Source organism: Oryctolagus cuniculus, chromosome 8 (assembly GCF_964237555.1).
Source record: "Oryctolagus cuniculus chromosome 8, mOryCun1.1, whole genome shotgun sequence".
Taxonomy (NCBI): domain Eukaryota; kingdom Metazoa; phylum Chordata; class Mammalia; order Lagomorpha; family Leporidae; genus Oryctolagus; species Oryctolagus cuniculus.
The window spans coordinates 24,563,787-24,589,749 of NC_091439.1; the positions used below are offsets into that span (position 1 = coordinate 24,563,787).

The window sequence follows — 25,963 nt, forward strand, 5'->3', positions numbered from 1 at the left end:
ACTAGTATAGTGATGTTTCAGCTCCTGTTATGATTCTTGGAAGATATAGTTTGGGATCTTGATCCTACTTGTTGAAAATTTCCAGTGAAAGCTCTGCTGCTGTCTGTGGCTGATCTGGACACAACCGTTTTATTATGCATTGAGCAGAAAGGTTTTTGGTCATAACTGTGAAACAGAACCAATTGAGATGTCTGTGGAGTTGGCTATTCTGCCGTTAATCATGGATCCTCTTCAACGGGGGGCATGAACATGATTTTTATTTTTACATAGTTGTGGATGGTCTGCCACTGTGCGTTTCACCTTCAACATTGTCCTGTCCTTTCTTAAAATGACTCACCCATTTGTAAACTGCAGATTTCTTTGGGAGCATTGTATCCATAAACTTTTCATAGTGCATCAATGACTTCACCACTCTTCCACCCAAACTTCAACTTAAATTTGATTCTTATTTTTGCTTCCATCTTAGCAGAATTCATGTTACTCTGCTAGGGGCCTATTTTAAACTGATGTATTTTCTTCCTAGTACCTCAAACTTGATCCTGTTCAGACATCTTTCTGCACACAAGTTAGTACAGGTTCATTTGGGTGCAAACAAGTTTTGCACACAAACATGTAGGTTTTTCACAGCATGCATTTTCCTCGAGCATTTTGAGGGCCACTCATATTTTACTTGGTGTTCTCTTTGCTGAGTATTATTATGGGAAATTAAAAGTAGCCACTTAATAAATGTTTAATGCATGAATGTCCAAATGAAAAATAATTCATTATTATCCAACAGAATCTTCTAGCTGATTTAAATTAAATTATCCCAGTAAATAAGTAGTGTTAGACAATGCTCACCAACTCAGCTCTGTTCCATGCTCCTTACAGGCCTGAGGTGGAGGCAGCCCTGAAGGAGCTCATGGGATAGAAGGAATTCACAGAGAGGCAAAGACCATAGCAGTCCCCGAGGGGGATTCTGACATCAGGGAAAATACGGCAATCCCCAAATTTGGGTTCTTTGAGTAAGTTACACCCCAGGCTGCTAAATGTTTGCAGAGATATAGTTTCAACCCAGACTTTCCATTCTTTGAAAGGCCTTTTATTTTCTTCCTTTGTCACTAAAACAGGAATGAAAGAAAGCTTTGTGTGCCACAATTTCTCCTTGGGTCTGACAACTTGTGCAAGGGTCCAAGTTGAATCACTAGTCTTTGGGTGTTCAGGAAGAATATCTAAAAACTAAAATAAACTGCATTGGTGAGTCAGCTTCCTTGCAATATTTAACTTAATTCTTTCAAGTTATTGCCCATGAATGATGTGTTTAGCACCATTTGTCATAAAGCAGAATAAAACCAATCTTACTGAAGGTCAGACTGAAGGTCCTCCCGTTTAATGAAGCATCAATATTAAATTGGAATGAGTAAATTTGTATTAGAAGAATCTGATAAGCAAAGCCCAATCTAGGAAGAGAAATGAACACAAGGCCAGCTAAGGCCACACTCTGTAATGCTGTGCTCTAGCCAAGATTATTGGGCCCCTCTGTTGGCTTGGAGATCTGTCATCAGTAGTGAAGAGAAGGAGTGGCATACTCAGAGCAAGCCCGCTATTCCACAGGTCACCACAAACAGCACGTGGAGAGAACCCCACTTGCTCAACTCCACACCTTTCTGCAGGACTCACAGGCCAGCTCCTGAGCCCCTTTTGCTCCTGGGAGGACCGTCTGCCTTTCCTGTTCACAGCCCCTCCCCCCTTACAGTGCACCTTGGCACTGTCAGATTCACAGCTTTTGTCAGTCCCAAAAAAGCCCAGGTCTCCCACTGCCAGTCTGTCATCCACAGACAGAATCTAAAGTTGCTCACTCCTCCCCATCTCCTGAAACTCTTCCACTCAAGGAAACTCAAGGTCAATTGCCATCAATAATGTCGGCTATATTGTGGGCTGGCAACTTTTTTCTGTAAAGGATCAATTGATCTTTGTAGCAACTACTTAACTCTGCCACTGTAGCACTAAAGCAGCCATAGATATTGTCCAAATCAATGAGCATGACTGAGGTCCCCAAAAGTTACAAAAACAGGTGGCAAACAGGTTATGGTTTGCTGATGCCTGCCCTCTCTTCTCAGTGTCTTCCAAGTCCACGCCTTGACTTCTCTCACTGAGAACATATCTGCCCCTGCAGCCCCCTCAGGTGGGATGGTGGCTACTTCCCCTTTGCAGGATGCATCAGAGGAAGAATGAATGCTACCCATGTTCCACTGGGTTGCTTCAAACCCAGGCTGTCTCTCTTCTTCCTAAAACCATTCAGCTTTAAATCTCACTCATCAGAGGCTACTGCCCCTGGCTTCTGCCACCTACTGACCCCTAGGCATAGCTCTCACTCCTTGAAAATTTTTGCAACCAGTTCATTATCACTCTCTTCAAAACCAGTCTTATTTTTATTCAAGTTATTTCAATAACCAGATATCCTTTGCAATAACCCTGGCCTGTGAGTTCCTTAATTTCCTTTCTCCAATGGCCTTGTTCTTCTCTCAATGTCTGCTACTCATGTCTATGATCGTATCTTTGACCTTTTTATTATTAATAATTTCAACATCTCCAAACTCTCAGTTTCAGACATTGTCCTCTCTCATCACCAGCTATTACCTTTGCAGCTTGTTCCTTCTGGTACCCCAACACAAGCAAGCTTTCTACAGCATGAGCTTTGATCCAATGATCCTGTCGCCTTGTCGCCGTTTCACAACCTTGACATCCTCACTCTCCTCCCTACCCAGTTGAAATTCCATGGTCTATCTGTATAACCATTGCTTTGTACACATTGAATTCCAACAATGCTTCCTGGATCAATCACCCCTTCTCTACTGGATTATTCTTAGGGTCTAAGCATGTTATTTCCCTATTTGAAACAAAAAAAGAAAAAGCAAACCATCTTGACTCCACTGTACCCAACTTAACACTTTCCTTTTACAGTAAAAGCTAGGGAAAAAGCTGTGTTTTTCCACTGTTTGCAATTTCTCTTCCCTCATTCTCTCTGAAGCCCACACCTACCACGGCTTACCAGCCACCACAGTTGCTCTTATCAAGTCACCGATGACTGCCCCTTATTCAGCTCCAACAGGCAGTCCTTCACCCTCATGTATCTGAGCTACAGGAGCCTTTTCTCGGTGTGTGTGTGTGCCCAGAGAGTCTGCAGTATGCTGATCTTCAGCAGAATAGAAGTGGGATTCTGGTTTTATGAAATTAAACTTGTAGGTTACGAACAAACCAATCTGTAAGGATAGGTCTTATAGCAACCCATCCATCTGGCTTCCAGAGTTCATGATTTGTGACAGAGCAGTAGTAAGGAATGTTAATTGGCTTAGTTTTAGTAGAGGAAGATTTTTTGTTTTTGCTGGAGACTGTGGATTGATAGGGGAAAAGTTTAAAGGAGCACTGCAATTTTTGTTTTCCAACTGGATCAGTGCTTACACTGCTTGATTATCTTTCAACATCTAGCATCACAAAATGGTATTACACCTGGAATGTATCTTGTAAAACAGCCAAATTTTTCATTAACAGAGAGGGACTCTTAGTTTAAAGAAGCTAAACTACCTCCCCCATCTCATAGCCAGCTAGTGACTCATTGGAAACCAGAACCCGAGCTCCTGGCTCCAAGTCCAGTGTCCTTTCTGCCGCAGTTGCTGCAGATACGCCGCCTTCCAGTTATCTCCCCGTCTGCATTCTATGGTGATGCTTTTAATTCATTTGCCAGGAGTTCTGTTGTTCTCCTGGACTGTGTGGGCTCTTTAAGTACGATATCCTTTCCAGCGCACTTGGAGCTGGTAGGGGTTTCTCACAGTCCATCTGATGTGTTCAATGTGTACATTATCTATCAAAGCACTTCATTCGCTTTTCAAGAAGTCCTGTTGCCCTCCTGGATGGCTTGGGATTTGGGGTTCCAGCAAGGAACATACTTCACTTATCAGGGCTAAATCTGACAGTGGCTTTGATTAGTTGCTCTGCTCCCAAGTTGTAAGACAGATACACTTGGCACCATCCCAGGCTACATTCCAGGGCCAAATACTTAAAGATTTTCTTGATTGTGCAACATTTTAAAATACGTCCCTTACATGGGATTCTAGATTGCGAGACAGTCTCCTGAACCTTGCTTGCCCAAAAGGTTCTCAAATGGAGTTGTTTGGGGAGGAAAAATGAGGCATCCCACCTACCCCAACACACAAGTGACAGATCTCTCAGTTCAATGATAGGCAAGGCTTTCTCTTTTCTGTAAATCACTTTATAAAGGTATAATTGATATTAAAAAGTTGTACAGAGGTAAAATATACCTCTCAATGGGTTCAAGGATAAGAATACACTGGTGAAACTATCACTACAATGAAAGACTTGAACATATCCCCCTTTTATTGATATTATTGTGGTTGTGGTTTCTTTTGGCTTGGTAAGAACTTTTAGCATATGATCTACCTTCTTACCAAATGTTTAGTACACGATACAATATTATGAGCTATAGGCACTGTGCTCTATAGCATATTTGCATAGACTCCAGTTAATAGGAAAAACTGGTCCCAAGAACAGCACAAAAGTTGCTGAAAGCTGCTAACACACCTAAAGAATGATTGTGTCCACTTAAAAGGGGTTCTTATTAGCAGCAATAATGATACCTAACACCTAACTATGTGCCAAGCACTGCTCTAGACTCTGTGCACGAATGGAAGAGCCCTTAGCCAAAGTGCCTCAGACAAGAAGTGTTTTTTTTTTTTTATTGTGGAATATTTACACCTATGTGAGATGCCTAGGGGATGTAACCCAAGTCTAGACATGAAATTCATTTATCTTTCATTTACTCCTTATACACATAGCCTGAATGTCATTTTATATAAAATTTTAATAGTGTTGTGGGTGAAACAAAGTTTCATGATATGTAGCTTTTCACTTCCACTGTCAAGTTGGCTCTCACAGAGTTTTGGATTTGGGAACATTTCAGATTTTGGATTTTCAGATTAGGGCTGCTCAATCTGTATTAAATTTAACAACTCTTAAAAATAAGTATTATTGTGGATGAAAAGCCTGAGGCACAGAGAGATTAGATGGCAACCTGAGATCGCTTAGCCAGTGCGATGGCAGAATGAGATCCGAATGAGGAGTATCTGACTCTGGAGTCTTCACTCCTTTTTGAGAGTCAGAGAGAGAGGGAGAGGGAGAGGGAGGGAGGGAGGGGGAGAGAGAGAGAGAGAGAGAGAGTTTCCCATCTGTTGGCTCATCCCCCAAAATGTCTACAATGGCTGGGACTGAGCCAGAATGAAACCCGGGGCTAGGAGACTCAATCCAATGTTCCTTATGGGTAGCAGGGTCCCAAGTACTTGAGCTACCACCTGCTGCCTCCAAGTCTGCATTAGCGGGAAACCGGAGTCAGGATCCAGAGCCAGGACTCAAATCCAGGCATTCCAGTGTTTGGCTGGTGGGTGTTCTGGTGTTTTGCTCAGACTCTGTGGGTTTTGGTTAAGGTGAGTCTGACAGCTCCTCTGGATGCTGAGGGCTGAGAGGCGGAGGCCGAAACAGCAAGTACCACCCTGGAGATCCAGGCGCAGATCTCTCCTGGGCACTGCAGACATCTTGGCATCAGACCTTTGCCTTTAAAGCCTCGCCTGTCTTATCTTCCTTATGAGAGTGGTGACTTGATGGAAACCACTGGGTCGCAGATGCGTTGGTATGCCTCATTGCCCTGCCCCGTCCCTAGAACCTGTCAGTGGGCTTCAGCTGACTTCCAACTGCCGACATTGGTATTTCGGTGCTGAGGTTTTTCCTGGCCCCAGAAGAGTAGAAGGTGAACCCATACCACAGGCTGATGATTCATTAACTCCTCTCCCAGAAGCCTTCAACTCACAGATCAGATGATTCTTGGGAAGGGGTATATAAATACCCCAGAACTCTCCTCTCTAAGATGGGATAAGTCTGAGGCTGTGTGCTGCACTGGAATAAGTTCCCAGTCCCTGTTTCACCTCCCCAACCCCCTCCTCAGGCCTCCGTCATGTGCATCTTGCCCTGGAATCCTGGTCTTGGTATCCACTGGGGCTGGAACCCAAAGCAAGACGAGGGAAGGCAAGCAGTGCCTACAGAATGGCTCTTGTGCCTGGCATTGTGCTGGAACTGTTACAGGTACAATCCTCTCTCATCCTGCCACAGCCGCAGTACGCAGGAAGTTACCTTCGTAGATGAGCCATTAGAGGGGCAGAAAGACGGACAACCCACTCGCAATCACTGAGCTGCTCAGTAGTCAAGTGAGTACTGATGCTGAGTACTCACCATTCTTTGTGGCCTGTTAGCCGTCCTGTTTCTATCCAGCCTGTGGCCTCGGCCAGGGCTTCACTCTGTATAAGCGAGATTCAAAAACACACGTAGAATACCTTTGTTGATATTTCTGGACTGACCTCTGATGCTTTGTCATCCTATGACCTACGCAGCATAGATCAACGACGATCAAACATGTACCAACATAAGCAAGTGTTTCCAAAACACCTTTCCCTCCCCCGCACTGTCTCTCTTCATGGAGATTGAGCCCATGCCAGAGTTGAGGCAGGCAGCAGGCGTGACTCATGAACAGCCTGCCGGGCCGGCTGTGCCACGAAGCTGCAGATGCCAGGCCAGGAGAGCAGGAAGCCAGCCGAGGCGTGCAGGCTGCTGCCCACACGTACGGGCCTGGGTTTCCCCCTGCGGCACGTTTCTGTGCTGCTGTGTAGACACAGCCTTGACGCCACGGGCAAAGACAGCTCAGCAAAGGGTTAGTGTCTTCCGATGTTTGGCAAAGAAGCAATCAGACTTTTTTTTTGTAGCTTCAGAGGGAAGCTATGGTTTTTCCTCATTGAGTTTTTTTTTTCCCTAAAGATCTCTCTATGGTTCGTCAGTGAGTCACGCCTAGGTTATAAACTCAGCCATTTCCTTGTCCTCAAAAACTTTGGGCTCCAATCACAGGGCCTGGCAATCGAAAGCTTCACACGGACTGCAAGGGTGCCCTGTCGCCGTTGTCATGCCTCACCGGGACCTCACAACCAAGGTCCTTCCCTAGGCACTCCAGGACAGAGCATCGCTTGCCACTCCTGCCACTCTCTCTGGCTGGCGATGTCCAGAGCAGGAAGCCTCACTTCCCAAGACCAGCAGGGTGGCGTTAAGCGGGGACTCTCCCTCACGGCACCTCTGAAGAGACGAATGCCTGCGGGGAGTGGTGGTGCTCTCGCTGCTATTGATTAGATGCCTGGTGAAACATGCTTTAGGTTGCCTCTGCTGACAGCCAGCCTGGGGACAGCTCTGTCTGCCTGTACATTCTTCTTCCCGGGCTGGGCGTTTTGGTGGTTTGGTATTAAAATAGATGCTTCCTAATTAGACAGATCTCCATCAGGAGGATCAGTGGGAGGATTTCCGTGGATTTTCATATGCGGTTTCTCTTCCCAGATCACCCCATGCCCTGCAGCCCATCAGCGCTTCTACACCACAGCTCACTGAACAGTTCCTGGAGCAGGCAGCAGACACAGAACTGGTAATTAGCGTGCTGTCAGCTGACGGCCGCTGTGGGCTTCTGCTGCTGACATCAGCAAGTCCATCATATATTTAAAGCTATCACTGCTCATCATAATTCTGATGAGTACATCTGGAACATTCAATTAATAAGAAAATCCTTTTCGAAAAACGACAACTAAAATCACGTTTGGGTGAAAGTTTGTAAGTATATAAACAAGTTAAAATGAGAATGAGCAGCCACATTTCATTTCAGCCCAAAATGCATCGGTTAGCACCCACAGTCCAAGCTCTGGCTGAGGCATCCGTCAGAAATCCACCAACAAGTCAGCTCTTTCTGATGAGAGGATGCTGTGATTTGGTCAAGGTTAGAGAGGACATCTGTTTTAATGACAGAAGTCGGGAGAAGAGCGGCACTTCGGGCGTCTCCAATCTTTATCCACAGATTGCCCATGAAGGTGTTGGTGACTGTTTTCCTTCTGATGTGATCCACTGACAAATAAAGCAAAATCACTTGTTTACTGTTGTTTTTCAGGAAAAAATACCATATGAAGGTTGTATTTATCTAAAAATTCAAAAATTGAAATTTTAGAATAATGTCACATTAATGGAACAATCACTGTATAGTTTTTCCAAGGAGTTATGAATAGATATCACCATAGTACAGAATAAGAAAAACAGAATCATTTCAATATAAAAAATACTCATTTTATTATAAAAGCTGTTTTATCCTTAGGGCTAATCAGAAAAATAATAATTTTGTTGAAGAAATGTATGTCATCTATTATTTAATGTCTTCTATCCCCCCCACAGTGCTGCCAAAGTAATATCTATTTTTGGACTTGATTCTAAGGTTTTGTACCAAACTGATGATTGCTACACCTGCAAAGGCTTACCTCTCAAATTGAGTTAGCATGAACTAGATCGCAATTGCTACTAAACTTATCAACCTCCAGGAACTCAGCCTGCCGCCACCAAAATACAAGAGCTAGGATTTAATAAAGGAATCCTAAACAGGTAACATTTTTCTTTCTCCACAATTTGAAACAGTGTTTGTTCATCACATAGAAATGGCAAATATGCATGTTGGAAATTCAGAAAACAAATATGTCAGGAAGCATTTTATGCATCATTTAAAATTATATTTAAACAGTTCTCTGGCTGTAAATTAAAGAAAGGAGAAATTATGTGCCCAAGCTTTCATAAATGTCATATACCAAATTCATAGAAATTAATAAATACAAATCAAGTACAATTTATCTTTTTTTCATTAAATAAAACAGTAATTCACCAAGTCCAAATGAGAGCTACAGACACTAACACATTATTAACGGCAACAACGATGCTGTATTACCAGAAATGTTTGTAACACATTAGATATGTTGCCTCAAATGGACAGGAATAAATTAGAAGTAGCATGTATATTTTATGACATATTGATAGTTTTTCTTCCTGGTTTAATCCACCCTTCTTTTCTCGTGGTTTAACCCTTCCCCTGGGGCAAAAAATGCTATCAGCTCATGTCACAGACAGGTTCAGGACAACGCAATGGCTAATAAACCCAGGGCAATAGATAATAAGGAATATTTATACACTTGGGCGAGACTGGGGGATACAGGGCTGGGCCTTCACTCCTTGTTTGTTGACCTGCACAGTTGTGCAGGCCTGCTCACATTTTACAAAAGAGGATCTGGACAAGGAGGAAATTGATAAAGGTGGCTTGTAATTACCTGCCGTGGACTGTCACCCAGGCATCTCTGTGTGTTCTGTGACCTGGTGCCAGTTGGACTAGGCAGGGAGACTAGAAAGAGGAAGAAGCAGAGATTATTTTCCTCATTAAAAAATAAAAAAGCTTTTTTAGGCCAGAAAGTGTAGGTTTGTTAGATAATTTAGAAAAAAATAGAAATAGATTACAAAATAAAAAGTCATGAACCAGCTAACCTCTCATCAATAGTCATTGTGGATTTGGGTGTGTTTCTTCTTGGTATTTTAAAAAATATATATGAAAGTCATAAAATTTGAAGTGTATCTTCTATTCTGCTTTTATCTGTGGGCATGTTACAACTTACTAGGTATTCCTCAAGCATTTTTTGACTCCATAGTAGTCTGTTGCATGTACTGTCACCTATTGAGCTATCTCCTGCTGTTGAAAATCTAGGTTGTCTCCAATTCTTTAGTTATGAACGTGCTGTAACAAAACATCCCTGTGTATGCATCCTCATATGCATGCTTGGTATTTCTCTGTTATAAATGCCCTATTATGGTACTGTGCTCATATTATATATTGATAAATTACTTTTAATTTTTTAATTATTTTTATTTATTTATTTATTTGAAAGTCAGAGTTACACACAGACAGAAGGAGAGGCAGAGAGAGAGAGAGAGAGAGAGAGAGAGAGGTCTTCCATCCAATGGTTCACTCCCCAATTGGCTGCAATGGCTGGAGCTGCCCTAATCCAAAGCCAGGAGCCAGAAGCTTCCTCCAGATCTTCCCACGTGGGTGCAGGGGCCCAAAGACTTGAGCCATCTTCTGCTTTCCCAGGCCATAGCAGAGAGCTGGATCAGAAGTGGAGCAGCCAGGACTTGAACTGGAGACCATAAGGGATGCTGGCACTGCAGGCAGCTGCCTTACCCACTATGCCACAGCACCAGTCCCAATAAATTACTTTTCAAAAAATATGATACTGGGGTCAGGATTGTGGTACAGTGAGTTAAGCCTGCATCTCACTACAGAGTGCTTGTTCAAGTTCTGGCTCCTTTATTTCCAATCCCATTTCTTGCTGATGCACCTGGGAAAGATGACCTAAGTACTTGGGCCCCTAAACCCACATGGAATACTTGGATGGAACTCTAAGCCCTGGATTTGACCTGATCCAGATCTGGGTGTCTGACCATTTGGAGAGTAAACCAGCAAATGGAAGATATCTCTTTTATTCTCTCTCTCTCTCTCTCCTTCTCTCCCCCTCCCCCTTTTTTTTTTTTTTTTTTATTTGACAGGTAGAGTTATAGACAATGAGAGAGAGAGAGAGAGAGAGAGAGAGAAAGGTCTTCCTTCCGTTGGTTCACTCCCCAAATGGCCACTACAGCCAGTGCGCTGTGCCAATCTGAAGCCAGGAGCCAGGTGCTTCTTGCTAGTCTCCCATGCGGGTGCAGGGCCCAAGCACTTGAGCCATCCTCCACTGCCTTCCTGGGCCACAGCAGAGAGCTGGACTGGAAGAGGAGCAACTGGGATAGAACTGGTGACCATATGGGATGCTGGCGCTGCAGGCAGAGGATTAACCAAGTGAGCCACGGCGTCGGCCCCTCTCCCTTTCAAATAAATAAATAATCTTTTAAAAAATATGATACTATTTGTACTCATTATATAAATGGTTTCTTTGGGGAAGAAAAATATGATAACTGATGTACATGGCTAACACTATGCTTGACAGGAACATGTAACTGCAGCCTTATCAGCACTCAATGCTGTAATTTTTTAAAAAAAGATTGATTTATATATTTGAAAGTTACACAGAGAGAGAAGGAGAGGGAGAGAAAGAAAGGTCTTCCATCCACTGGTTCACTCCTCAATTGGCCACAATGGACAGAGCTGGGCTGATCCGAAGCCAGGATCTAGGAGCTTTTTCCCAGTCTCCCATGCAGGTGCAAGGGCCCAAGGACTTGGGCCATCTTCTATTGTTTTCCCAGGCCATAGCAGAGAGCTGGATCAGAAGTGGAGCAGCCAGGACTCGAACTGGCACCCATATGTGATGCCAGCACTGCAGACGGTGGCTTTACCTGCTATGCCACAGCGCCAATATTGTAATGTTTTAAACAGTAAAATTCACATTTTTTTCCATTTTAATTTCTGTTTCTAAGATATGTTATCATTTCTATAAAAATACATATGATCAGGGCTGGCCTGCAGTGCTAGCATCCCATATAGGTGCCGATTTGAGTCTCAGTTACTCCACTTTCCATCCAGCTTCCTGCTAATGCACCTGGGAAAGTAGCACAGGATGGCCCAAGTCCATGGGCCCCTGAACCCACATAGGGGAGCCAAAGGAAGCTCCTGGCTCTTGGCTTTGGATCGGCTCTGCTCCATGATGGAACAAGGACATAAGCCTCAGCTATTATTCCTCATTGCCCAAAGGAGATAAACACTGGAGTGTATTCCTTGCCCTTGAAACTCAATAGGGTCTCACACCCTATTGCCTTCAGACCTCAACCCTTACAGCCACCTGAAGGACCAGTTGCTCTGAACCCCTGAAAGACCAGTTCCAGGATTCCCCTCTGCCTGCTACCCCCTACCCCACCCCCACCCCCAGCCCTCCTTAAATATAAAAAGGCCTAGCCCCTGGGGTCGGGGCCTTCTGCCACGAGTTCCATCATGGGCGCACGGGCAGTTGGTCACCCACCTCTACGGATTTATTTTCTCTGAATAAACTTGGTCTGGCTGTAAATTCATACACTGCGTCCTCTCTATTCTGCGCCTCTTTTCCTAACACTCCGGCCGTTGTGGCCATCTGGGGAGTGAACCAGCGGATGGAAGACCTCTCTCTCTGTCTCTACCTCTCTCTGTAACTCTGTCTTTCAAATAAATAAAATAAATCTAAAAAGAAAAATACACGTGATCACTAAAAATGTAGAAAGTAGCAAATGACTACTAAATGCAACTGGATAACAACCATTTAAAATTTCTATTTAAAATGTCTGATATTCATGTATTCTATATTTATATGGAATCATACTGTACATAATATTTTATAACTTTTTCAATTCACTAAAACATTTATCTATCTTTCCACATTACATAAACCAGAAACATCATTTTTAATATTTGCTGAACTCCAGGAACTTTGCTGTGTATATGTCAGAAAGAGATTGTGGCCCTAAGGAATGAAAATGAGAATGGTTGGCCATTCACCTAAGGATAGAGTCATAGAACCCAAGGGAAGAAGGTACTATAAAGAGGAGAGAGAGATCTCCTGTGTCAGAGAGAGATCTACTGATCTACTGATCTACTGAAGTTTGTTAGTGAATGCCAAGGACTGTAGCCTGGCTTAGTGGGGCTGAGGAAAACATAGTGAGTGACAACTGGAAGCAATGAACCTAGAAAAAAAATCAAAGAAGTCCTTTTCTATTCGTAATTTATAAAGATTTTTTTAAAAAAATCTCTACCTTTGAATTTTATCCCAACATTTTTTTTTGCATTAAGAATGTTTTTTCTCTTTCTTTCTTTTTTTTAAACTTAAGCTCAACTATGAGCTTCTTCTTCTTCTTCTTTTTAATTTATTTGAATGACAGAGTTACAGAGAGAGCTAGAGACACAGAGAGAGGTCTTCCATCTGCTGGTTCACTCCCCAGATGGCCACAATGGCCGGAGCTGTGCCGATCTAAAGCCAGGAGCCAGGAGCTTCTTCTGGGTCTCCCACATGGGTGCAGAGGCCCAAGGACTTGGGCCATCTTCTACTGCTTTCCCAGGCCATAGCAGAGAGTTGGATCGGAAGCAGAACAGCCGGGACTAGAACTGGCACCCATATGGGATGCCGGTGCTTCAGGCCAGGGCTTTAACCTGCTGTACTACAGTGCCAGCCCCTCTTGCTTTCTGATAACATTGCATTCTCTTCATTTTTTATGATGTTGAAGTATCACTGCATGATGATAAAACTCCATTTCATTGTGATGTCCTAGTTATATAGATCAGTGTATTTCTATGATATATACATATATATATAATTTGTATTGAATTAAATTATTACTTAATCTCATCTCTATTTGTAAACAAGTTATGATTGTTTTTAAGATTGTCTTTTCCTATACTACTCCTCCTACTTTAGTTTCACTTAATTAGCTCATAAATTGAATTTAGTGTGCTCACTTCGGCAGCGCATATACTAAAATTGAAATGACACAGAGAAGAGTAAGTGGCCTGGCCCCTTGTGCAAGGATGACATGCAAATTCGTGAAGCCTTCCACATTTCTGGACAGAGGATCTCTCTGTCTCCCCTGCCGTAATGCTGCTTTTCAAATAAATAAATAAATCTTTTAAAAAAGAATTTGTTAGCTCTTTTGCTTTTCCAATTGTCTAAAATAATGTGTATAATACTAGAATTATCCATTTAATTGCTAAAGCTGCCTGGGCCCAGGGACTTTGGGGTAGGATAGAGGGCATTTTATCTGTAGGTACCATTGCTTTAGTGGCTTTGGATTTATTGCTGTTGGGTATTTTCTACTCAAGTCAATTTTGAAGCTGTCACTTTGTTCCTATTTCCTCTCTGATTGTTTCTCCGTCTTCTTGCAGCAAACTGGATTGCCGGGACTCATCTGATCAGCTAGCTTGGGTCAACGGGAGGCACTAGTAGATGACTAGTGAGTGGGAGAAAGACAGAAGCCAAGCTGTTTTTCCTATCCTCTTTCTGTCTGGAGTAGTGGTTCTTTCTTGGGGTTCCACTCCCACCAGACAGCTTTTCCTCATTGCCCCAGCTCCCCCATGCCTGTGCGTAATCCTGCTCCCACCAGTGACCCTGGTTCTCACACTCCAGGGACACCCACTCACCCTTGGCCCCTGCAGCCCCAGGGTGGTGATACCTTCCTGCCGTCAGTGATCCCGGAGTGGCCTCACCACCTGCTCCTGGGCTCTGAAGTTCTCCTTTTGCAGCCACTCCTGTTTTAGATTCTTCCTACTGGACCACCTGGGGAGGTTTTGTTTTCCTGACCCGGATCCTGCTGACCCACATAATTCATTTCTAAAAACTCATCTGCTTCGTTTGGGTTTTCTAGTTTATGGACGGCCACATGCAAAATCACTGGCATGCAGACATGAAGGAAGTCTTTATTTATATATTATTTCATATATTTTGAATTTGGGAGCATGCAAGTTATTCACCTACTCAAAAAATCGTATTTAACATAGTTGCAAAGAACAGACTGAATTCTGCTTGGCTTTTTATTTTGTTTGTTTCTATTTACTAACTTCTATTTTTATTATTCCCTACATGTCACTCTATCTATATTTACTCTGTTCTTCTAGTGCACTTATTTTCATTTCCTTATCCTAGAAATAAATAAAGTCAAGGCTATAATGTGTCTCTAAATTCCATGTTAGACATATCTCAATTTTTGACAAGTGGTAATTTCATAGTGTTTATTTCTTAGTATTTTGCTATTCACACTGTGACTTCCTGCTTAATCATTGGGTCATTTAAGCATAACTTTAATCTTCTAAACATATCTGTTTTTTAATTTTCTTTTTACTATTAATTTCTAATTTAAGTGTATCATGACAAGATTGTGGTCTGTATGGCAAACTTACTTTGAAATTTATAATGTAATTTGATGATCCATTTTATACAAATTCCATTAGTGTTTAAAATGAAAGTATATTTTCTATTCATTGGATATAGGATATTTGTGTCCTTGCATACACATTAGCTCAAACTTGACAGTTATATTTTTCAGTGCTTTTATTTCCTTGTAATTTTTTTTCTGATTAACCAGTTAGCTTGTAATACAGGTGTGTGTAAGGTACCCTACTGTGTTTTGTTTACCAGCTTATCTTCAAAATTGTCAGTTTTATTTTACTGATATTGAGATTACATTATTAGCTGCAAAGAACTCCTGATTATTATATTTAAGTGATTGATACTTATATTATTTAATGTTCTGTTTTTATCTTCATTATGCTTACATTTCATTTTTTATACTAATAAGTCTCTGTCATCTGTATCTATATGTGTATTTGCCTGGTATATTTTGTTCCATTCCTTGTTTTCATATTTTTGTAATCTTTTTATAACTTAAAGTCTTAAAAGAAACACAGAACTTGGCTTTTAAAAAATACAACATTGTAAGTGGAAAAACAAAAATGTGTCTGTTTTGAAGTGACATGATAGTATACCTAGAAAATCCTGAGGAATCTTCAAAAGCAACAAAAAGTAAAGTAGAATTCATAAATGAGTTCAGCAAGGTTGTAGAACATATGATCAACAGCAAAAATAAACTGGGGTTCTCCATAATAACAATGAAAAGATGGAAGCTGAACATTTTAGGTGACATACTATTTATAATTGTTCCAGACAATATTAAATATTTAAGTATAAGTCTACTGAAATATAGAATATACATCCCAAAAATGACAAGATGCCAATCCAAGGAACCAAGGATAGTCTTGGGTGGGTGTTGTGATGCAGTGTGATAAGCTGCCATTAAAGATGCCCATGTTGGGGTGCCGATTTCAGCCCCAGCTCCTCCATTTCCAATTGACCTCCCTACCAATATACCTGAAAACTCTCCGCCACCCAAGTAGAAGACCCAGATGGCGCTCTGGGCTCCTGGCTGCAGCATTGCCGAGCCCTGGATGTTGTAGCCATTTGGGAAGTAAACCAGCAGATAATGATCCATCTCTCTCTCTCTCTCTCTCTCTCTCTGGAAGTAAACCAGCAGATAATGATCCATATCTCTCTCTCTCTCTCTCTCTCTCTCTCTCTCTCTGTGTGTGCGTGTGTCGTGTGTATGTGTGTCATGTGTGTGTGACTCCACTTTTCAAATAAATAAATAAATAAATACATCTTTTAAAAAGAAGGAACCAAGGATGATCTGAACAAATGGATGGACATACTATGTTTATGGATTGGAAAACTCAGAATGATAGATATGTCAGTTCCAAGCCAATATGCAGGCATAACGCAACAGATATGAAAACACCAGTACGATTTTATGAGACATACTTAGTGCTGTTCTAAAATGTACATGAAAAGGCAAACGAACTTGAATAGCTAAACTTTCAAAAATCAAGAGAAAAGTGGGAAGAAACAGTCTCCTGAATTTAAGAGTAATCAAGATTGTGGGGTGTTAGTGGAGGAATGGACACATAGATCAAAGGAACAAATAGGGTACCTAGAAATAAATCCATACAATATGCTCAACTGATTTCTCAAAGGGACGAAAGCAAATCAGTGAAAGTGGGGTAGCCAGGACTAGCTGTATATCCAAAGGCAAAAAGCAAGCAAGCAAGCAGAAAAATCTCAACCTCACACTTGATAGAGAAAAATGAACTCAAAATACATTACAGACACACGTGAAATACAAACCATACAGCTACTAGGGAAACACTTGGGAGAAAACTTTGGAGATCTACAGCGAGGCATAGTTCTTAAACTTGATACCAGAAGCACCATCCATAAAAAAGAGAAGCTGATAATTTGAACTTCATCAGCATTAGAAACCTTTGCTCTTGGAAAGACTCAATAAATTAGAATGAAAATTAGAAATTGCAAGAAAATATTGGCAAAACATATGTGACAAATAACTTGTATTTAGAATACATAAAGAATTCTCAAAGTAAATAAACAACAAACTTGACAAGCAGGAAAAAAAAAAACATGAACAGATGCTTCACAAAAGCCATACAGATATACAGATAAAAAGATGTTTATCATCCATTCACCACTAAGGAAAGGCAAACTGGAGCCTCAATGAGATATTGCTACACATCTATCAGAATGGCTAAAATAAAAATTAGTGACTACACCAAACTGTAGGAAGAATACAGAGAAACAATCACTCATACGTTGCTGGTAGGAATGTTACTGGCACAGGCACTCTGGAAAATAGTTTGGCAGTTTATTTTAAAACTAAACATGCACTTACCATATAATCCAGCAACTGCACTCTTGGCCATTTATCACAGAGGCAAGAAAACTTACATTCATGCAGAAACTTGCACACCAGTGTTCCTAGCAGCTGTACTCCTAGTAGCCTAAACTACAAACTATCCAGTTCTCCTTCAGTGGGTGAATGGATAAACAAATTGTGGTATATCCATTCTAGCAATCAAAAGGAACAAATGTTGATAAATGTAATAACTTAAAATGAAACTCAAGGGATTCATGTTGAGTAGAAAACAAACTTACCTATTGGGTGATTTCATGTGTGTGTGTGTGTGTGTGTATAGAGTGTTATATATATATTTATTTAAACATATTATATATATTGTATGTATATATAACACTCTTGAAATATATATAAAACACTCTTGAAATAACAAAGTAGGGGCCAGCACTGAAGTGTAGCAGGTAAAGAGGTAAAGCCACTACCTACAGTGCCAACATCCCATGCGGGTGCTGGTTTGAGTCCTGGCTGCTCCACTTCCGATCCAGCTCTCTGCTATGGCCTGGGAAAGCAGTAGAAGATGGCCCAAGTGCTTGGGCCCCTGCACCCACGTGGGAGACCCGGAAGAAGCTCCTGGCTCCTGGCTTTGGATGGGTGCATCTCTAGCCATTGAGGCCATCTGGAGAGTGAACCAGCGGATGGAAGAGCTCTCTCTCTCTGTCTGCTTCAGCCTCTCTGTAACTTTGCCTTTCAAATAAAATAGATAAATCTTTTTAAAAAAGAAAGAAAGAACAAAGTAAGATAGCGAAAAAGTAAATGGGTACCAGGGGTTAGGGATGTGTTGGCCTGAAAGTGGCAGAAGAGGGGATCCCATGGTGTTTAGTAGACTCCCCGTCATGACTGTGGTGGTAACTGCATGCAGCTCTCATGGTGCAGGTGATTTGTTCATGAATCTTTTGCATTTCGTAATAAAAAAAAGTGACATAACAACAACCTGGAAGCCCTTTGCAAATGTTCTTACAAGTGACAAGTACAGTTTCCATGGAGGATGCAAAACTGTGTCTTGGAACTCCTCGTGACATGGACTCCGTGATCTCCAACATCTACAAAAATTATCTGTTAATTTCATGTTCAGTGTATGAGTAATAAGTATCCCTCTGGTTCACTATATTAAATACTGTGTACTATCTGTATAATACTTTAAATCCATCCAACTGTCAAGAAATGTAGAAACATTTGGCCTTTTATTGGCTATGAGATTTCCTATCATGTTGATTAGAAATCATTCTGAAAAGACATCCATCTAAAATTTTGGGAAGTAAGAACTTTAAGACTGCTAGGGGTCAGCCTTGTGGCACAGGTTAAGCCACCACCTGTAACCTCGACATCCCATATGAACTCCTGTTTGATTTCTAGCTACTCTGCTTCAGATCCAGCTCCCTGTTAATATGCGTGGGGAGGCAACAGAAGATGGCCCAAGTGTTTGGGTACCTGCTACGCACGTCGGGGACACAGGTAGAGTTCCAGGCTCCTGGATTCTGCCTGGTCCAGCCCCAGCTGTTGTGACCATTTAAGGAGTGAACCAGCAGATGAAAGAACTCTGTCTCTCTAGAACTCTGCCTTTCAAATAAATAAATAAATAAACCTTTGTTTTTTTTTTTTTTTAAATGAAGACTGTTCAATGTTTTCCCTTTGACATACTCTGTACTCTGGAGTACAATTAGGAAAAAACACAATTCTAAAATAACTTTTCTACAACTTGAAAAGGATTTAGACAAAGCTTTTCACTTCAAGTCCTTTCTGTAATATCTGTTTTTATAAATACCTGTTTGTTTGGGTTTCAATTTCCTTATCATCATCATTATGAAAACACAAGTTTCAGTTTTGAAATCAAATTCTAGATACAACTCTTGAATGTTCTCTGTAACATCCATTCAGTTGACATTACTTGGGGCTGGCACTGTGGTTAATCCTCTACCTTCAGCACCGATATCTCACATAGGCTCTGGTTCTAGTCCCCACTACTCCTCTTCCGATCCAGGTCTCTGCTATGGCCTGAGAAAGCAGCAGAAGTTGGCCCAGGCACGTGGGCCCTGCACCTGCATGGAAGATCTGGAGGAAGCTCCTGGCTTCAGATCGACCCAGCTCCAGCTGTTGTGGCCATTTGGGAGTGAACCAGTGGAAGGAAGACCTTTCTCTCTGTCTCTCTCTCTCACTGTCTGTAACTCTACCTCTCAAATAAATAAATAAAATCTTTTAAAAAAATTGACATTACTCTGTAGGAGGAAGATAGGAAACTTGAATAATAAAATTTCTTGGCCACTTCGAAGAAATTCAGTGTAAGCATATTAATATTTTCCTTTAATAAGTACATTTCATTTCACAATTATTTATTATGACTAGTGATGTATTTGAATAAATTTCTACTGTATTTTAACTTTATTTTCCTTTTTAGAATTTCTCTTCTTCTTTTCTAACTTTCCACTGAAAGGTCTTTATCTCATTTTTAATTTTCCTCTGATGATTTTTAAACTATAAATTACATTTCTATACTTTTTTCCTTAGATTTTAAACCTACATAACTTTGTATAAAAATGTAAAATTATTCTTTATTGTCAGCTTTCTAAACACAAGGAGGTTCTTAGTATGGTTTAGCCATCTATAGAACAATTTCTGATATTATTATAATGTCGAGTTTTAGGTTTATCTTTTTTTTAGCTTAGAAAGTTTTACAGCCAATGACTAATCAGAATATATCCAGATATTTTATCAACTTCTTTGCCTACAATTGTTCCTTTCATCATTTTCCTCCCAGCCTCATTCTTACCATCCGCAAGGTCTTAATCTTTTTGTTCCTTAGTTTCCTTACTGTTAAATGTGGTTAAAAATGTATCTGCCTCCTAGTGTTGTGTTAGCCCTTGTTGCTTTGTTAGCTTCTTCACTTTATGTTCCAGAGAGTTCTTTAATGGATCCTTGCAGGGCAAATGTTCTCCAGATAAAATGTCTTTAATTTGCCTCTCTTTTCATGATAGTTTAATTTCTGTATGGTAATGTAGCTAGATTGAAAATTATTTTCCTGGGCCGTTTGAATAATTCTTTCATCTCTCAGTGCTGGTGAGAGGTGTTCTGCCAGTCCAATTGTCATTTTTTGTAAGTTACCTGTCCACTCTCTAGTAGCTTTTAATATTCTATTTGTCCTCGATGTTTTATAGTTTCTCTGCAATGTGGATTTGTTTTTATTGTCTGGAATTTGTTGAGAACTTTTAGTTTGAGAATGTGTATCTTTAATTCTCAAAAAATCTCAGCCATTATCTCTTTACATCTTCCTTTGTCTTTTACCTTCATCTATTTTTTTTCCTGGAATGTTTATAGATTTATTTTACAGCCTCTCAATCTCTAATTCATAACCCAGCGTCTCTTTCATGGTTTTTCTCTCCTTGCATTGCATTCTGTGTGAGTTCCTTGGGACTATTTTCCAATTCCCTTTGGCCGATTCCAGTATAAAATTTATCCCATCTATCAATATTTTTTACTTCAAAGAATGCATGCTTTATTTCTTTTCAGTTCTTTTTTTTATATCTGTTCTCCAGAATGTTCCTTTTTTTTGTCAGCTTGTATAAGTATCACAAACTTCAGTTGTGTGAATATCCACATTCCTGCACTGAGGTAAGGAGAATGCAGGACATAGATAAAATTTTAAGATAGTAGTGTTTTGGATTCATTCTGTTTAATTTCATTACAATATTCATAAATTGAGCACCTATTTTATATAAAGACCATTCCACTGAAATAATGAGAATTCTTAAAATGTCTTATCTTCTATGCAGTTCCTTATTCCATTATGTTCAAGGAATCAACTATCGGCATCAAACACTACACACACATTCTAAGCAAAACCAAGGTAACAGTGCAAAAACACTGTAATTTCACTTTTAAAAATTTCTTCTTAGTGCAGTGGAACCAGGTTAATTTGTATGGCCCATGGAAGACAGTAATTAAGAGCTGTGTGGATTCAGAACACAAGGTTATTTTTTTAAAATCGTGGAAATTGTGTTATTAAAAAATTATGCATGGATTTCAAATTTGGGGAGCAAAATAAACCCATCTTTTAATTCTGTTTCTCCACAAACCTTTTAAAAAGGACTTACTTATTTCAAAGGCAGAGTGACAAAGAAAGAGGAAGACATACTTCCATCTGCTGCTTCACTCTCAAAGTGGCCTCAAAGGCCAAGGCTGGTCCGGGCCGACATGAGGAGCCAGGAACTCCATCTAGGTCTCCCAGGCAGGCAGCAAGGATCCAAGTATTTGAGCCGCCTTCCACTGCCTTCCCTGCCTCATTCAGAGGGAGCTGGATCAGAAGCAGAGAAGCCGGGACTCCAACCAGTGCCCCATGTTGTGGCTTAACCTGCTGCCCCACAATGCCGGCCGCTCCTACAAGCTTTGTGAAGTATCCTCATGCTGTTGCTTTAGCCTCAATTCTTTCCTTCAAAAAACAAGCACCGCAGACTCATTCTTCTGTGCACAGGAGCCCAGCTTGAGGAGTCCAGAGGGATGTTAGGAAATACGTTCCTCCCCAGAGCGTGTGGGCACCAAGGACTTGCTGGAGGGTCTCTTTCAACCTGCAGTGCACAGCGGTGGTCCTATGTGAGCTCCTCTGCTTCCCTGGGAAGACATGATTTCAAGCTAGAACATTTTATTAGTTCCGTTTCATCAGGAGCTCAGAGCTAAAATGTCTCTTAGCTAAAGGATTCCAGAGTCCTTAAAATGTTTCGTGCCAGGTGGGCATTGCAGCACAGAGCTTTGAGCTGTGGCTTGGGAAGGCTCATCTAACTTCCTGCTAATAATATTCCTAGGAAGGAAGCCGCAGCTGATGGTCCAAGTACTAGGGCCCCCACCACCCATGTAGGAGACCCAGAGGCAGTTTCTGCTCCTTGCTGCAGCCTGGCCAAACTCTAGCTGTTGAAGGCATTTGGAGGATGAACTAACAGATGGAATCTCTCTCTCTCTCTCCCTTTCAAATAAATACAAATAAATCACTAATAATTTTTTTAAAAGTATGTGCCAGATGATAATGATAACCCCCACCTGAAGACCAGCTTCCTCTGAAGTGCTGGTCTGGGCTGAATCTCCATCAGACATTGATTCTAACTACATATACCATGAGGCTGTTTGGTATCATTGAACAGTAAGCAAATAAAGCCTCACTTTTCAGCTTTTCATAAATGGCATTAGATATATTAGCATCTGTATTTTCAATAAGTATCTAATACCCAATATTCCTCATATATTTTTCAAGGAGATGAATGTAGCTATTGTGTAACTTTATGCTTTGGATTTTGTATAAAAGGATGTTTGTCTCTCATTACTTGTATGCTTTCACTACCTTGGCATATGGGTCTGTTACCATATTTCCAACTTGAAATATGAGAAGTATGCCCTGTACTCACCTGTTTATTGATAGATCCCTGTTTTCTCCAATCCATTTCCCTGCACCAAGTGGGATTATTTAGGAGGAGATGTAGAATTCTGGATGGTGACCTAGTCATTGACCTTCTGATATAGATAGTTAAACAAAGCATCAGTAAAGTCAAGATCAACCAGTTCAGTAGTATCAGGCCTTGGGTTAGAATTTATGACTGCTAACTCCTGGTCTAGTATTCTTGAGAGCAGAGAGCCTATGAATAGATGTGAATATTTGGTGCATCCACAAACCACCTGATATAGCCCTGTCCTTTGTAGTGAATCTATCAGTAGTATTAAAATTGTTGCTTCTGACATGTTATAAACAAAATCAACAATCTCATGGACCCATTATGAGGTATTTAGGAACTTAGTTTAGAGGGTTTAAAAGGCAGAGGAAGCTGGCCAAAGGAGCTCTCTGCAGACGGGCAGCTTTCCCAGATGGCCCCAGAAGGGAGAAAGAGAAACAAATTAATGAGAGTTCTTTTAATAGTTCTATTATGATTCTAATTGTGAGTGTAAGACCCTAGGATTTCATCACAAGGTTTAGCATTTTGGTTGAAGATGTTGATTAAATTCACATTTTTTCAGAACAGCAAAAATCCAAACAAGATCTTGACGCTTTAGTAAAATGTACCAAACTCCAAGTTCATTGCCTTTACAAAACTGTATTCAAAATCACAACGCTTCCACAAGCCCAACCTCACCATCACAGGTAGTTTACTATCCTTCCGGAGTGTCAGGTAACCTCGTTTAACCCTCCTAATAAGCCGGTGTGGCAGAACTTGTTATCCATGTTGCCTCCATTTTATAAACAAAGAAATAACATGTGGAGAAGTTATGTAATTTGCTGGAGGTCATGCAGCCAGTAGCAACAGAGCTGGGATTGAACCCAATTCATTCTGACTGCAGAGCTTAGTTACAGATCACTAGCATGTGTAGGCTCCATTTCATTATGAATGGGAATGAGAATTCATGAGAGGCGATTTCTATATCCTGGGTGCCAAGATCTGTGCCTATAGATGCTTAATAAATATTTGTTAAGTACACAAATGAATAAGTTTACAGGGGTATAAAGGACTGCTTGCATCTTCAAATGAGCTTGTAAAGCTCCTACCAAATATACAAGGTATGCATGACCCATAAAAGGTGAAACAAGTCTTCCTTGTTATCCTGTTGATTTCAACTATGTTGCTTCACAGACATCACAGTGTGACTTGCAGAGGAGCCCTCTGAGTGCCCACTGCCTGTTGATCCTACTGTACTGATTCATTGCAAACTGGTAGAGTGGGAAATATTGTTATTCCTGAATAATAACCGTGGAGAATAAGTCTTTCCATTCTTGCTGTTCTTCAGTGTTTCCTAATGAACTTAGAAGGAGTGCATTCTACTTGGGGGACTAGCTGCTATGCATGGTCTCTGGAGTTGAGTTGACTGGGTTAGAAGCTGGGTTCAGCTCTTGTCAGCGGGGAAACATCAGTAGTTATCTCTTCCTCAGTTTCCTCATTCAGAAAATGCTGTGTACCTCCTAGGTTGTTCTAAGAATCAAACGAGTTAATCTATTTAAAAAGCTTGGCAGTGTGCCCCCCAAAATAGTACATGATCAATAAATGCTTGCTAGGTTTATATTAAGAATATCTTGTTTCTTTCAATGTATGGAAAGAAGCTTAATTGATTCATCAGCAAACAAGAATTCAAGTGTCCCCTGTGGACCAGTCCCTGATCCATGTATAGAGAACAGAAAAACAAGACTGTCTGCTTTCATGGTCCCTGTGTCTAGAAAGGGACTCAGAAGAGGAATGGAATCTAATGCACTTCTGCCTGGTGGTGAGAAACGCAAGGAGCCTGTGTAGCAAAGTGTACGAGTGTTATGTATTTCTGTTAGGCCGTCACAAAACACACCAAACACCAGAGTAAGGGAAAGGATATATTGGGGAAAACCAGAAGGCTGGAGGGAAGGGGCGAAGAGGGAAAAGGAGAGCAAGAGAGAAAGAAGAGAGAGGAGAGGAGAGAGGGGAGTAAGAGAGAAGAGGAGGCTAGAGGAGAGAAGAGAAGCCAAGAGAGATGAGAGGAGTAGAGAACAGACGTGGGGAGCCAGGAGAGCCACGTGTTCAGGAAACTTTGCGGAGGGCAGGCAGGGAAGCAGGAGCAGCGAATCCCATTAGGATGGGGGTGGAGCTTGACACACCTGGCTTTCAGCAATGGCTGGAACCCGGGCATAGGATGTAAATCAGGGTGTAGATGGCGCCATAGATAAAACAGGGAGGGAGACAGGGAGCCACCAGATCCCTTGAGTGAGACGGGAACCCTTAGTAGGACGGACATGATCTGCCATGGTTGAGAAGGATTCCTAAGAGTCCTGTGTTGATAGCAGACAGAGAGAGATTCTGACAGGGCAGAGAGAGAATCAGGGAGGCCAGTCAGGATACTATACCACTAGTCTAGATGAGAGAGGATGTAGATTTAGGCCGTGATGGTAGCAGGAGATGAGACAGTCCAATCCTGGATATATTTTACAGGCAGAGCTGTCATGATTTGCTTAGGGTTGGATCTTATGTGTGAGACAAAGAGAAAAGTGCAGGGTGATCCCCAAGGTTTTTGTACCAAGGCTTTGGTCGACTAGTGTTGTCAGTGGAGGAGGAGGAGATATAGGACAGGGTTCTCCAGGGAAACAAAACCAGCAGCATGGGTGTGTGTCCATTTGGCTCTCTGCATATATGGAGGTTTATTATAAGGAGCCGGGTAAGTGAGGCTTTAAGTCCCGAGATCTGCAGATGAGTCAACAGCTGGAGACCCTGGAGAGCCCCGGGTGTACATCCAGTCCACAGGCAGGCAGCTCAGAACCCCCAGGAAAAGCTGTTTCAGTTCAAGTCCAAGAACAGCAGAAGAAAGCTGTTGTCCCACCTCTAAGACAGTTGGGCGGGAGGAATTCCCTCTTGCTCTGTGGAATGTCTGCCTTTCTGTTCTTTTCAGACCAACTGCTGTCCACTCCAATTAGGGAGGGCAACTTGCTTTACTCAGTCTATTGATTTCAATCTTACTCTCATACAGAAACATCTAGAATATAATTTGATTAAATATATGGGCACCTCATTGCCCGATCACATTGACATATGAAATTGACCATCACAGAGTAGGAATAGATTTGAAGAAGAAATAAAGAATTTTTGCTTCAGGGGCCAGCATTGTGACGTAGCAAGTAAAGCCGCTGCTGCAACACCGGCATCCCATATGGGCACCGGTTTGTGTCCCAACTGCTCCTCTTCCAATCCAGCTCCCTGTAATGGCCTGGGAAAAGCAGCAGAAGATGGCCCAAGTGTTTGGGCCTCTGCCACCCACAGGGAGACACAGATGAAGCTCCTGGCTGCTAGCTTCAGCCTGGCTCATCCCTGGCTGTTGGGGCCATATGGTGAGTGTATGGAAGATAGTT

General features: G+C 41.5%; 1 long non-coding RNA gene and 1 other non-coding gene across 2 annotated transcripts in view; both read left to right on the forward strand.

Moving 5' to 3' along the window:
• The window catches only part of LOC127483150 (uncharacterized), a 56,233-nt gene extending 48,233 nt beyond the window's left edge, over positions 1 to 8,000 (forward strand). The window contains exon 4 of the long non-coding RNA XR_007909101.2: positions 7,420 to 8,000. This is a non-coding gene — a long non-coding RNA (uncharacterized lncRNA). The remainder of the gene's footprint in view (positions 1 to 7,419) is intronic.
• Positions 8,001 to 13,334: 5,334 nt separating this feature from the next.
• LOC127483396 (U6 spliceosomal RNA) lies at positions 13,335 to 13,446 on the forward strand. The gene has a single exon (XR_007909565.1). It is a non-coding gene; the product is annotated as a U6 spliceosomal RNA (small nuclear RNA).
• Positions 13,447 to 25,963: the final 12,517 nt, after the last annotated feature.